This window comes from Sturnira hondurensis, unplaced genomic scaffold (genome assembly GCF_014824575.4).
Source record: "Sturnira hondurensis isolate 20B ecotype Veracruz unplaced genomic scaffold, ASM1482457v3 Scaffold0015596, whole genome shotgun sequence".
Lineage (NCBI taxonomy): Eukaryota > Metazoa > Chordata > Mammalia > Chiroptera > Phyllostomidae > Sturnira > Sturnira hondurensis.
In genome coordinates, this window is record NW_028088227.1 from 1,473,522 (window position 1) to 1,484,937 (window position 11,416).

General features: G+C 49.0%; 1 protein-coding gene and 1 long non-coding RNA gene across 4 annotated transcripts in view; one reads left to right on the top strand and one right to left on the bottom strand.

Annotated features, from left to right (window-relative positions):
- The window catches only part of EVA1A (eva-1 homolog A, regulator of programmed cell death), a 51,622-nt gene extending 44,747 nt beyond the window's left edge, over positions 1 to 6,875 (bottom strand). Inside the window, exons 1-2 of one of the 3 annotated variants that reach the window (XM_037064932.1) lie at positions 6,420 to 6,452; positions 5,837 to 6,069 (exon numbers count right to left, since the gene is read on the bottom strand). The gene's annotated coding sequence lies outside the window, so the exon portion shown is untranslated. Of the gene's footprint in view, positions 1 to 5,836; positions 6,070 to 6,419; positions 6,497 to 6,518 lie in introns of those variants that run through there. The other 2 variants (XM_037064936.1, XM_037064933.1) reach the window with 2 other exon arrangements.
- On the top strand, positions 5,089 to 10,720 carry LOC119000117 (uncharacterized). The gene is made up of 2 exons (XR_005069248.1): positions 5,089 to 5,372; positions 9,872 to 10,720. It is a non-coding gene; the product is annotated as an uncharacterized LOC119000117 (long non-coding RNA).
- The last annotated feature ends 696 nt before the right edge of the window (positions 10,721 to 11,416 follow it).

Below are 11,416 nucleotides of genomic sequence, written 5' to 3' on the forward strand. Positions count from 1 at the left end.
AGGGAGCTTCTCCCTGGCCAGGGCGGGGTCTCAGACATCAGGCAGGGGAGAGGGAAAGGGGAAAATGGCTTTTCTTTCCCTGGCCTCAGCAGCCCACCCACCTGTACTTTCCCTCTTGAAAATCACCTTTTCTAAAAGCATCTTTGAGGGTAATATGACCATCCCGAGACTGTCTGGGGCAACGGTGGAGGGCCTGGAGTCCAGTGGTCTGAATCTGATCCCAGGTCTGCCTTTTAGCTGAAGGTGGGACCCTTTCTCCTTCTCTTATACTGACCTCAGAGGGTAGCCGTGGGGATCAATGCAAGGCATATAAAGCCCTTAACACGAGGCCTGGCACCCACCCCAGGTGTCACTACTATAATCGAACACTGGGAACCACCTAGGGACCACGTTACCTGGAGGGAGGATGTTCCGAACAGACACCCTCCCCTGTTTCTGTTCCTGACTCCTGGGTGGACTGGGTTCTTCCCCTGCACCTAGGTCTTCTCAGTCACAGCATTAGTCCACTGTGCTGTGCTGGTCTGTTTTCCTGTCTGTCTCCTCATTCAGGCCACAGGCACTTTGAGCAGAGACAGAATGTGACTTTCGTGCTAGAGCATTCATTCACTCCTTTGTCACTCACTAAGTACCTCCTAGGTACCAAGAGGTCACTAGGTGGTGAGTAAATGAATGAAATCTGAGACATCCTACAGAAACACCTATATAGATCATCCAATCAATAAGCATATGTACCCATCACCTGTGGTGAAATCGATGCAAAGGCTTTGGGTTCAAAGAGAGGAACTGCAAACATGACTCAATTCCCAGGAAATGTGTCCATTCTGACAGTTGATCTGCTGGGTCCCATGCTGAGCTTATTTAAGACAGATCCGATCAATATCTATCTGTGTGTGTTGTCTCTCTCTGTCTCTGCATCTCTCTCCCTGTCTGTCTCTCTCTTTCTGTCTCTCTTTTCCTCTTTCTTCCCCCTTCTAAGTTATGAAAAACTTATCAAGTACATAGCAATTCATCCAGACTTTTGGATGCTCTAAAGGTAATGTTCAAAACTCCAGACTCAGAAGGGGCCATCATAGTTCACCAGCCACAGCCTCTAAAGGAAAACAAAAAAAACACAACGATGCCCATCTGTGGGGCACAGCTTTGTTTATGACTGTACTTTCTTTGCTTACTGGAGACACTGTCTCTCCGATAGTCCCTGGGCTCTGGTCCCTGGTCCCAGTGTCCCAGGAGGAGAGAGGCAGGCCAGCAGAGACAGGAGGCGGGGCCTCCACTCAAAGAGCTCAGCACCCCTGAGCTTCGAAGACCACCCCATTGTCTCCCAGCAGCAGGAACAGGCTTCTGCACTGCGGAAAGTCAAACCCACTGCCCGGGCCCATCTCCAGCTCCCCAGTCCCACCACACTATTCCTGCAGCACCTGTCAGGCCCTTTCCTGGTTCTGCACCGCGTACGTACAGTTTCCTATCTGCAGCAGCCATCGTCACCAGTCCCCCCAAACCCAGCAAGCTCCTACATTAAGATCCAGGTCAACCATCCTCAGCTCTTGGAAGACTGTCCTAACTCCTCTAGCAGAGACAGTGGCTGTTTCCTTTGAGCTGCCAGTTCTCCGCTCCAATCTCTCCTGTTCCGCTTAACACACTCTGATGACCTGTTCACATGTCCATCACATGTCATGGACTGTGACCCTGATGATAAGGACCAGGTCTTCTTCACATTTGTGTCTCTGGCATCCGGCACAGAGCTACGCATCCCACATGTATTCCAAGCACAGCCTAATGCCTCAAGATCCCATCACCACTCTAGTCTAGTCTGGTCTAGACCAAATACCCCCTACAGCACCAAACAGGATTCTACATAGAGTCAAATAGGGTATGTTTCATGAGGAACACAGCCTAAGACCTAACAGGGTGAATGTCTCTCCCTAGAACCAGATACACAAGCAGAAAGCAACTTAATTAAGAATCTGGTCAGTTAGCAGGTGCTTCCCAAGATGGCAGTCAACAAAGTGTGACGTCAGAGGTCTGAACACCTGGCACCCGGCGGGACATTCCCTGCTGGGCCAGCTTCTCTTCTGGACCAGGCTGTAAAAGCCTCAGTGAAAATGCAACTGATGCCCAGAGACCTGGGGCCTGACTTTCACTCCAGGCACTGGGACCCCAGGGCGATCTGTTTCTCAGACCAGGCAGCTGGTGACACGGGAGACCCAGGGTAACGCCTGCAGCCAGAGAGAGCCTGGGTCTGAAGGGTCTCTGATGTGCTGATGGCTGGGAAAGCTCTCACCCTGCCCACCCTCCAAAGCAGCCTTGCTGGAGTATTTCTGCACACACCAGGTAACTTCATCCCACTGAAGTTTTGGGGGGCACTCTGCCAAAATAAGCAAATTCAGGGGACCGCAGATGTGGAGGAAGCCAGAGTACACAAATGTGCAGGGATCTGGGTAAGGCAATCTGGTCTACCAAGTAAGTGGCCAAGGGTCCAGCAAGGAGGGGACTCAGCTTTCAAAGCCCAGGACTACATTCAGGGAAATAAAAGATTCCAAACTGGTCACATGACCAGCCATTACCTAGTATCTGGTGTTGCACTCAATTCACACAGGGCATCAGTGACTAGTTCTAAACCTGGTCCTCCAAAACCCCAAATGGGGCATTAAATTCTCTCAGCAGGCTTTACCTTTAATATACACACATGTTCCTCAAAGCACTTGGAGAGAAAACGTACTCTGCACCTGACCAAGTATAAGGTAGGGGATTCAGTTGGTGGTATTCACCCATCCATCCCACATTTACCGACTGATTTCAGCAATATTTATGTGCTAGGTGCTCACTGCAAGGGGGCACGTGCTTGGAAAGGACAAAGGTGGAGGCTCCGTTTAGTATCAAGTTCATTGGTGCTGATCTGGCACTGTGACACAGTGGACTGACCCCCCTGGCCTGTCCCTCTGTGGCTGAGGGCAGCTGAGGAGGAGAGGAAATAAGAATTGTAAAAATAATGGCAGTCTCAGATCACAAGTGTGGTGTAGATGGAAAACCCAATGGACTTCAGCTTTCATTAATGCACATAACAAACCACAGCTCACGTTTACTGAGCACTTACTACCCACACAGTATTAGGCTGCGCCCTTTATCCTCACAGTGTGAACAGTGTGTTCTATAGTCTAGATGTCTGTGTGAATCCGGTCCTACCCCTCACTTACTGTGTGACTTTGGCCAAACTGCTTAGCCTCCCTGTGCCTCCGTTTCTTTGTCTGCAAAATAAGGTAATACCAGTACTAACTCGAAAGCATTGTTACGAAGATTAAGTGAGGAAAAGCATAAAATGCTAAACCTGAACCATGTCCTGGCACAGAGGTAGGCGCTCGGTACTAAAACCAACAATGATTATCTCCTTAGTTCGTCACACTCCTTTGCAGAGAAGGCAGACTCTTGCTTCCTATTTTACCAATAAGGCTTTGAGAGACTGAGTCACACGCTTGGGGTCACAGAGCAGAGTTAATACGTGGCAGAGCTGGGACCTGAACTCAGGAAGCCTCACTCCAAAGCCCACAAGCTTAAGCACCACATGAGCATGGCAATGCGCTAGGTCCTAGGTACATAAAAAGTCTAGGGAGATGAACTAGGGATCCCTATACAATGCAGCACACAGTACAAGAGAGAGAGAGACTGAAGGAAAAAAGGGGGGGAGGAGGACCGGGGCTGGGGTAGCAGAGAGTGACAGTCTACAGGACCTGAAGAATGCTCCACCCAGAAGGGGACTTGAGTTCTAGACCCTGAGGACAATGAGGGATTTGCCCGCCAAGGAGGAAGTTTATTTCGAAAAGTCAGGACCTAGAATACCAAGACTAATGAATCGGGTATACAGCAGGCACACACAGGAAATTGCACAGTTAGGCTGGGAAGAAGGTAAGTTGAGGCTGGTCATGAATAACCATGTGCACCAACATCAGAGGCTAGATTTTATTCTGTAAGACAGTGATTCTCAAACTTCAGTACACACAGGTTCTTCCTTCAGTGCTTGTCAAACAGCTGTAGATTCCCACCCCTGCTGCTAGTTCCGGGGGCCAACAGGGTGTTGGGACTGGAGTAGCACGGCCCGCTGGGATTTTAACAACAGAATTCTGGCACTGGAATGAAGGGAGGTTTGGGGACAAAACCCAGTATAATTGGCCAAACTGGAGCAGATAAGAGGATGAGTCGGGAATAACAGCACTCTTCACAAACTGATACATGATATCAGGGTTTCTCAGCCTCAGCACTGTTAACATTTGGGACTGACAGTTCTTTGTTGGGAGCGAGGAGAGGTGCTATCCTGTGCATCACAGGAAACTCAGCAACATCCCAGGCCTCTGCCCACCAGGTGAATAGCATCCTCCCCCACCTACATTTATACAACCAAAAATGTCTCCAGACATTGCCAGGTGTCACTTGGGATGCAAATCAAAACCCCAGTTGAAAACCACTGCTGGAAATCCTCCCATTCCTTCCTATTTTACAGAGGAGGAAATTCAGCTACAGAAAGGCCTCAGCAAGGACTCAAATGCAGTTGTCTGGCTCCACTCTTAGCCATCTAGCCTGACTGTCTTTCGGGGAGAGAGACTCAAACCAGCCTTCTAAGGCAGAATTCCAGATATGGTGACAGGCTGGATGAGAAGAGGATGGAAGAGTGAGGTTCACAGGTGAAATCTCAGTGCTTGGCACCGGACAGGGAGGTAGTAGGTACTAAGTCTTTGGATTTGAATAGAATCAAAATGCATTGACTCAAAAGGGAAAAAACCTGGTCCGCCAGTGCTATGCCAGCGGGAGGTGGTAGGTTCCTGCTCAGACTGGACAGAGGAGCTCTCTGTAGGGCTGGGCGGGGGTGTCCTACAAACCAGCTGGTACCCAAATCCTGGCTGGCCCCCTTCCCAGCTGAGTGGCCTTGGGCTCCTAGTTAACCTCTATGAGTCTCACTTTGCCCATTTGCAAATACAGGAATAAAAGTTTCTATTCAAAGAGTTGATGTGAGAACTCAAGGAGTTAATAAAAGCAAAATGGCAAGCTAGCACGATGTGGCTGGTCCCCCTTGCCTTAAGAACCTCCCTTATTACCTCCGTGCTCCGTGATCTTCTCTTATCCAGTACCAGTGCTCCTCTCCACACACAACCGCGACCCCCCTCCGCACCCCCCGCCCCCGCCACCCCTTCCCCCCACTTGCTGCCCCAGCCCAATCTTTGGGAAACAGAGCGGCAAGGAACTGACGGCACCTCTCCACCAGCAGGCCGTCCCCCTGGGACTTTAGGGGGCGCCAACAGTCTTTTCACTCCTCAATCCACTGTGATTGGGGGTTCTGGAAATCGCCAAAAGCGCGCGGTGAGCTGGGTGCTTCCAAAAGGAGCCAGGTAAAGGAGTTCAGCGTGAGCTACGGAAATTTCAGGCAGGTCCACGGCCGGCAGGCCCGGCGTCAAAGCCAGCCGCTGCCCCCGCGGGCCAGCTCAGTCGCTGCCCCCGAAGGCAGAGGAAAAGAGAGGCAGAGGAGATATGGGAAGCACCCACCCCCCAAAGCCAGGCTGCAAAGGCAGGGAACTGGGAGTTGTTGGATCAGAAAAGGAAAAGAAAATGAAGGGGGGGAAAAAAAGGCAGGGGGCGGAGGAAGCGACAGGAAAGTGGAAGAGAAGGCAAAAAGAAAGTGCTGTGAAGCGGAGTTCTCAGCGGGACTCAGCCCACAACACCTGGGCAGGGCGTGGGGAACAAAGCTGCAGCTTCAGGTCAGAAGTGCTCCGGGTGTTTCCGCAGAGGGGGCGCTCCGGGGAAGCCGGAGTGGGCTGGGGATGCCGGGCGCCCCAGCGCCCCGGGCGCCGCTTACCTTCGCCGGGCCGCCCGCGCGCACTTCCGGGGGCTACGCGCGGGGGGCGCGGGGCCGAGTTGGGGGGCCCGGAGCGGGTCACTGAGGTGAGAACTTGAAGGATCGGCGCCCCGGGCTCGGGCCGGAGCTGGCGCCTCGGAGAGAAATCGCAGTGGAGGAGTCACCCGGGACTGCGCGAAGAGCGGGGTCCCCGCCTCGGTGCTCACAGGCGGTCGCGCAGAGCCCCGCAGACGCTAGAGGAGCCCGAGTCAGTGAGAGGAAAAGGTTGTCTCATTTCCTTCGGTCTCCCCACTCCTCCGCCCCCTCTGCTCCGGACCTGCCCTCCCTCTCCCCCGCCTCCTTCCCCAAGCCAGCAGCCCATGTGGGCGCTCAGAAGACGCGAAACCTGAACGGTTGCAGCGTGCGGCGCCTCCCTCTTCGCCAAGTTAATTCACGCTCCCAACCTCCTGCCGGTCTCCCCAGCTCCCACCACGGCCCCCCCACCCCCACCCCGCGCTTCCGACCTCAGAAGGCTCCCCATGGGCCTTGCCCACCTTGTCCCCGTCTTCCCCCTGCTGGGACGAGCCCAGATTTAAAAGCAGACCTCTAAGCTCCTGCCAGCATCCATCCTCTCATTTCTGTCCCGCTGCCTGCTTTGAGCCTGAATTAAACCACTCAACCCAGACAGGAAATAAGTACTTACTTTGTTACCGTAAATTTGATCAACCTTTTTTCCCCCTCAGTGGGGAGTTTAAAGCCTGATGCATAATCTTGAAGTAGCGTTCATTTTGATTGGAAGAAGAGCCGCTGAGATCTTTGTTTGGCCTTGCTCATTCAGAGTTAGGGTTTTGTTTGCTAATTCAATGACTGTTGAGAGCCTAATAGACTCTGAGCTGGGCAGAAACTAACCCGAAGGGCACAATGCTCCGAGGCCATCGTCATTGTCTAGGAGCTGGCAGAGAGGAGGTCCAAGGGTGTGGTGGTCTCTTAAGAGATAGGTCAAGGCCCGGAAGAACTTTCTGCGGACTAAAAACAGCATGGGCAGCAGTAAGACGTGTGAAAAAGGCCCATGAGGAGGCAGTCTAGCAGAAAACACAGCCAGGATGGGGGGTGAAGGTGGGCGAACAGGGAAGAGAGTGTTAAGCCAGCCTGTTGTCAAGAGAAGCAGCAGGGAGCAGTGGGATAAAATTAGTAAGACCTAGGGACCCCAGAATCCAGGGGCTGATAGTGACAGTGGGTGACCAGAATCCCAGGGCATCTCAGGAGCTGCCACTCCAAGTGTGGTCCTGGGACTGTGACCTTAACACCCACTGGGAGCTTGTTAGATAGGGGGACTTTCCAGCTCCACTTGTTTCCCTGAATCAGAATCTACATTTTAGCAAAGCCCAAGATGATTCAAGTGTTCATCAGCATTTTGGAAGCACTGCTCTTTACACCGCTGACTGTATGTTACAATGACTGTAAATTAGAAACACCTGGAGAACTTTAACAACCACTCTGAGGCCCCTGCTCCACCCCCACCAATGCTTATTTAATTGGTCTGGGGTGGGACTACAACATCAATACTTTGGAAATGCTTTCCAGATGACCTAATATAGTCCTAGTGGAGAACCACTGTTCTAGACTTATTCAAGGGCTACTTCATTTAACCTTGAAATGCAGCTCTTCAGAAAGGAAAAGAACACCTGTTTGTGGATGAAAATGTGATAAGTCGTGGCCCTAATAGAGACAACTGTCAGCTGGAAAGGACACTGCCTAATCAGGAAAGCAGATTCTAGCCTCCCATGACCACTAAATTATTATCTGAACTTGAACCAGTACTTCTCTTTAAGGCCTCAGTTTCCTTATCTGTAAAATACACATCTGACTAACTTGACACTCTACCCCCTGGGATGCAAAGTGCCATCATTAGAGCTCCCCTAATTCCCCAGGTTTACCTGGGCCGTCATATAAACTGGGTAATGAAAGACAGAGGAAATGGCCTCATGGCCCAATCAGAGGTGAATGGATGTGCAGACAGAAACAGCAGGCAGAGGAGGTGGTTGGGTTGAGAAGAGGTTCTCCTGGTGTAGCACTGCATCCTTGCCACGTACACAGCCATGCGCAAACACCAGAGGGCAAAGGACTGTGTGCCAAGCGCTACACACATAATTGGTGCTCAGTAGACATGTACAGAATGAATGAATGAATGAATGAATGAATGAATAGGGCATAGATGCCATTAGATAGCATAGACTTTCCATGGACTGGCCCTAATCCGGAGCCTATTCATTTGCCCCCTAAGCCAGAGAAAGGGCATTTGGAAGCACTCTGACCCATGACCCAAGCTTTGGATTTAAAACTACTACTATTTAAGAACTGCTGACATTCGTTGACTGCTTAGTACATACCTGGCACTGTGCTAAATACTTTGCTTAGCATCACCTCATTTTGTTCTGATAAAGATACTGTTGAATCCCTGCACCGGTTTCAGGAATCCCAAATATGGAAGGAAGTGAGCTGCCATCTAGAGCAGCCTCTGCCTCTTGTACAGCGGGACACAGGTGACCAGAGAGTCCCACTGGGGGGTCTTACAGGTCAAGAGCATGTATCCTTGTGTAGATATCAACCTTGAAGGGTTTTGGAATGACTGTTCCAGGGTCCTGTGCTCCCAGAAGCTATCTCACCTGGGGAGTGTTTTGAAATAACAAGTTGGGCTCCAGACCAGACCCACTGAATCAGAATCTCTGAGTGGAGCTTTAAAAAATTTTTAAATAAAGAAAACCTCTGCAGGTAATTAAAATAACAGTCAGGTTTGAGAACCGCTTCTATAGGAAATACAGAGACAAAGCCTAGGTCCTAACAGATAAGTTTACAAAACAGTGAGGAACTCAGTCTAGTAGTGATCTCCAGAATTCATCAGGAAAAGAAAATTATCGAAATCATTCCCCATCCAGAGCATGTTAAGACAATGCCGCCCTGGCTGGCATAGCTCAGTGGATTGAGCACAAGCCTGCGAACCAGAGGATCCCGGTTCGATTCCCAGTCAGGGCACATGCCTGGGTTGCAGGCCAGTTCCCTGCAGGCCAACTCCCAGCAGGGGACTCATGAAAGGCAACCATACATTGATGTTTCTCTCCCTCTCTCCTCCCCTCCAAAGATAAATAAATAAATAAAATCTTTAAAAAAAAGATTTTAAAAAAAAAAAAAGACAATGCCAAGCTCACAAAAGTTCTTGGACTTATCTCAGCCTTGAGTGAGTGAGGTCATCCCCACATGGTCAAGGAGAGGAAATCTTGTTCCATCCCCAGAAAGCACAAATGATGGAAACCAGAATCCTTGCCCCGTCTGCTATGGCATTGCTATTTATGAGAAGCCTTCAAACATGCAGTGCTTATGAATTCCAGAAGTAGTGAATGCTCTCCAGGAGTGTCGGGGCAAGGCCGTCATGTAAACCGGGTAGTGAAAGACAGAGGAAATGGCCTCATGGCCCAATCAGAGGCTAATGGATGTGCAGACAGAAACACCAATGTGTCACCGTTAATGAGGAAAATCAGAAGGCTGAGACTTTTTAAAAATGTTTTGCCCTACAGTCATTTCATATTTATTCTTAGCAAAAGGAAAGCTGAAAAGAAGATCTGTACTTGTTTGAAATATTAGTGTGGGGAAGCAGGACAATTTCTTTTTTCTTTCTTGCTTGCTTTCTTCTTTTTTTAACCCACTGTCTCACTTTTGTCATTACATTCCCTGGCAAGTAATGGGATTTCTGTTAAGGTGCCTGGATAGCCATTAACTAGGTGGCATTTAAATTCATTCATTTCATAAGAGCCTGCTGAAATGAAACTAGTCATTTGACAGTGGTAGCTACTAGCAGCTTCTGGACACCAAAGGTTGAAGACTATAGCACCACCCATATACAGTCCAACCTCTCAGCAACTTTGTGCAAGGTCTAATAGATGCCTTTAATCACTAAATAAATTAATGTTGATGAATAGGCCCCTTCTCAAGTTCTAGTTTCCAGATGTAGACAACGAAATCATAAAACCCATGTTCACCAGGCCGTCTCTTCCTTTTCAGAGAGTGACATTTTACCTGCACAAAGGGAGAGGAGGGGACGCTGGGAGCACCATTCAGTGTCTTCAATGAACTTTTAACAGAAGAAGAAGACCAGGGAAAATAAGCACACAACTGGTCCCCCCAGTGTTCTAGTCACCTCCCCCACCTTCTTAAAGTGCCCAGTGCCCAGAAGAGATGAGATAATGAGGAACAAGCATCAATTAACCATGTCTTCAACCTATTGTGACTTGGAGGCTTATCTTGCATTGAATTATTTCCTTGTGGCCCCTAGTCAGAAGACTACAGTTTTAAATACTTCTGGCTAAACCACTTTATCTTGCTCCGGCTAATAGAGTAGAAATCAAAATATTTCTCTAGCCCGTTGCTGCTGCCCAATACAAAGTGACCTCTGATTAATGACAGGTTTTAAATCAAAACATATTCCCCAGTTAAAGTATAAACATAGCTGAGTGTAAATTTTGCTTCTTTTTTCCCCTTCATTTTCCACAGGGAGAGTTTCATGCCCAGGCTGACAGACACCTCCTCTACTTTTTCATCTTGGCCAACAAGGTTAAATAAGCATGAACAGCACTTTAATCAATCATGCGCACAAAATACTCTGTTACAACCAACAGGAAGCCACTGTAAAAACTAGAGGTTTCAAGCATACAAAAATGAGGCAGTGGAACTATGAAACATGCCCAGTGAAATTGCTAATGCTGATCTTTAAGAAAATGCGAGTGAGATCCCCATCACAACATAGGACCCTAAATAGTAGTGTGTTAGGTAAATGTCTGTTTTCATATTGAAAATACCAAAGATTCTCATAAAATTGAGACATCTATGACCTATTAAAAATTATACTTCATATGTAGCAAAATACTAAGTCACAGTTTTAAAGGAATAAGAAACACTAGAGTTCAAAATAAAGTATAAATGTTGAATTAAGGGAGCTCAACTAACAGCATGACTGAGCCCTGTTGTTGTGTCCGATGCTCCTTTACGAGGCTGCCTGCAGTCCTGCCAGATTCCTGACTTCTTTTCAGCAACCGTGAAAGGAGTGAGCTTGAGAAATTCCTCGAGTGATTTGTTCTGAAAGATAAATGGGCAAACAGAAGACAAAACTTAACCAAACTATCCATTTCCTTGAAGGGTGGGCACTGACTAGAACAGATGGTTGTGAAAGTTCTGAACACCTCAGAGAGCATTCACTTAATCAGTTCTCGAAGTCGTGAATTTCCTGGTAGCACGTTCTGGAACACCGTGTCTTTATAGAACAGGTGTGTTAGATCTAATCAAACCGAATGAATGGCACTCTGTTCGTGACCCCAGTGCCCAACCTGGAGTGAATTCCGCTCCGAAACTGGTACCTGCCACCAGCAACCAGTCAGCCGCGTGTCTGGACACGGTTGAACGGAGTCAGGTCTACTTTGTCTTTTTTTTCCAGGGGTGTGGGGATGGGGCAGTGTGACGACGAGGAGTCTGAGATTATGGTCGCAACAGGAAGTGGGATTACAAGGGAGGCACCCGGATAAATGAAATTCTGCTTTTGCTTTGCCAAAAGGT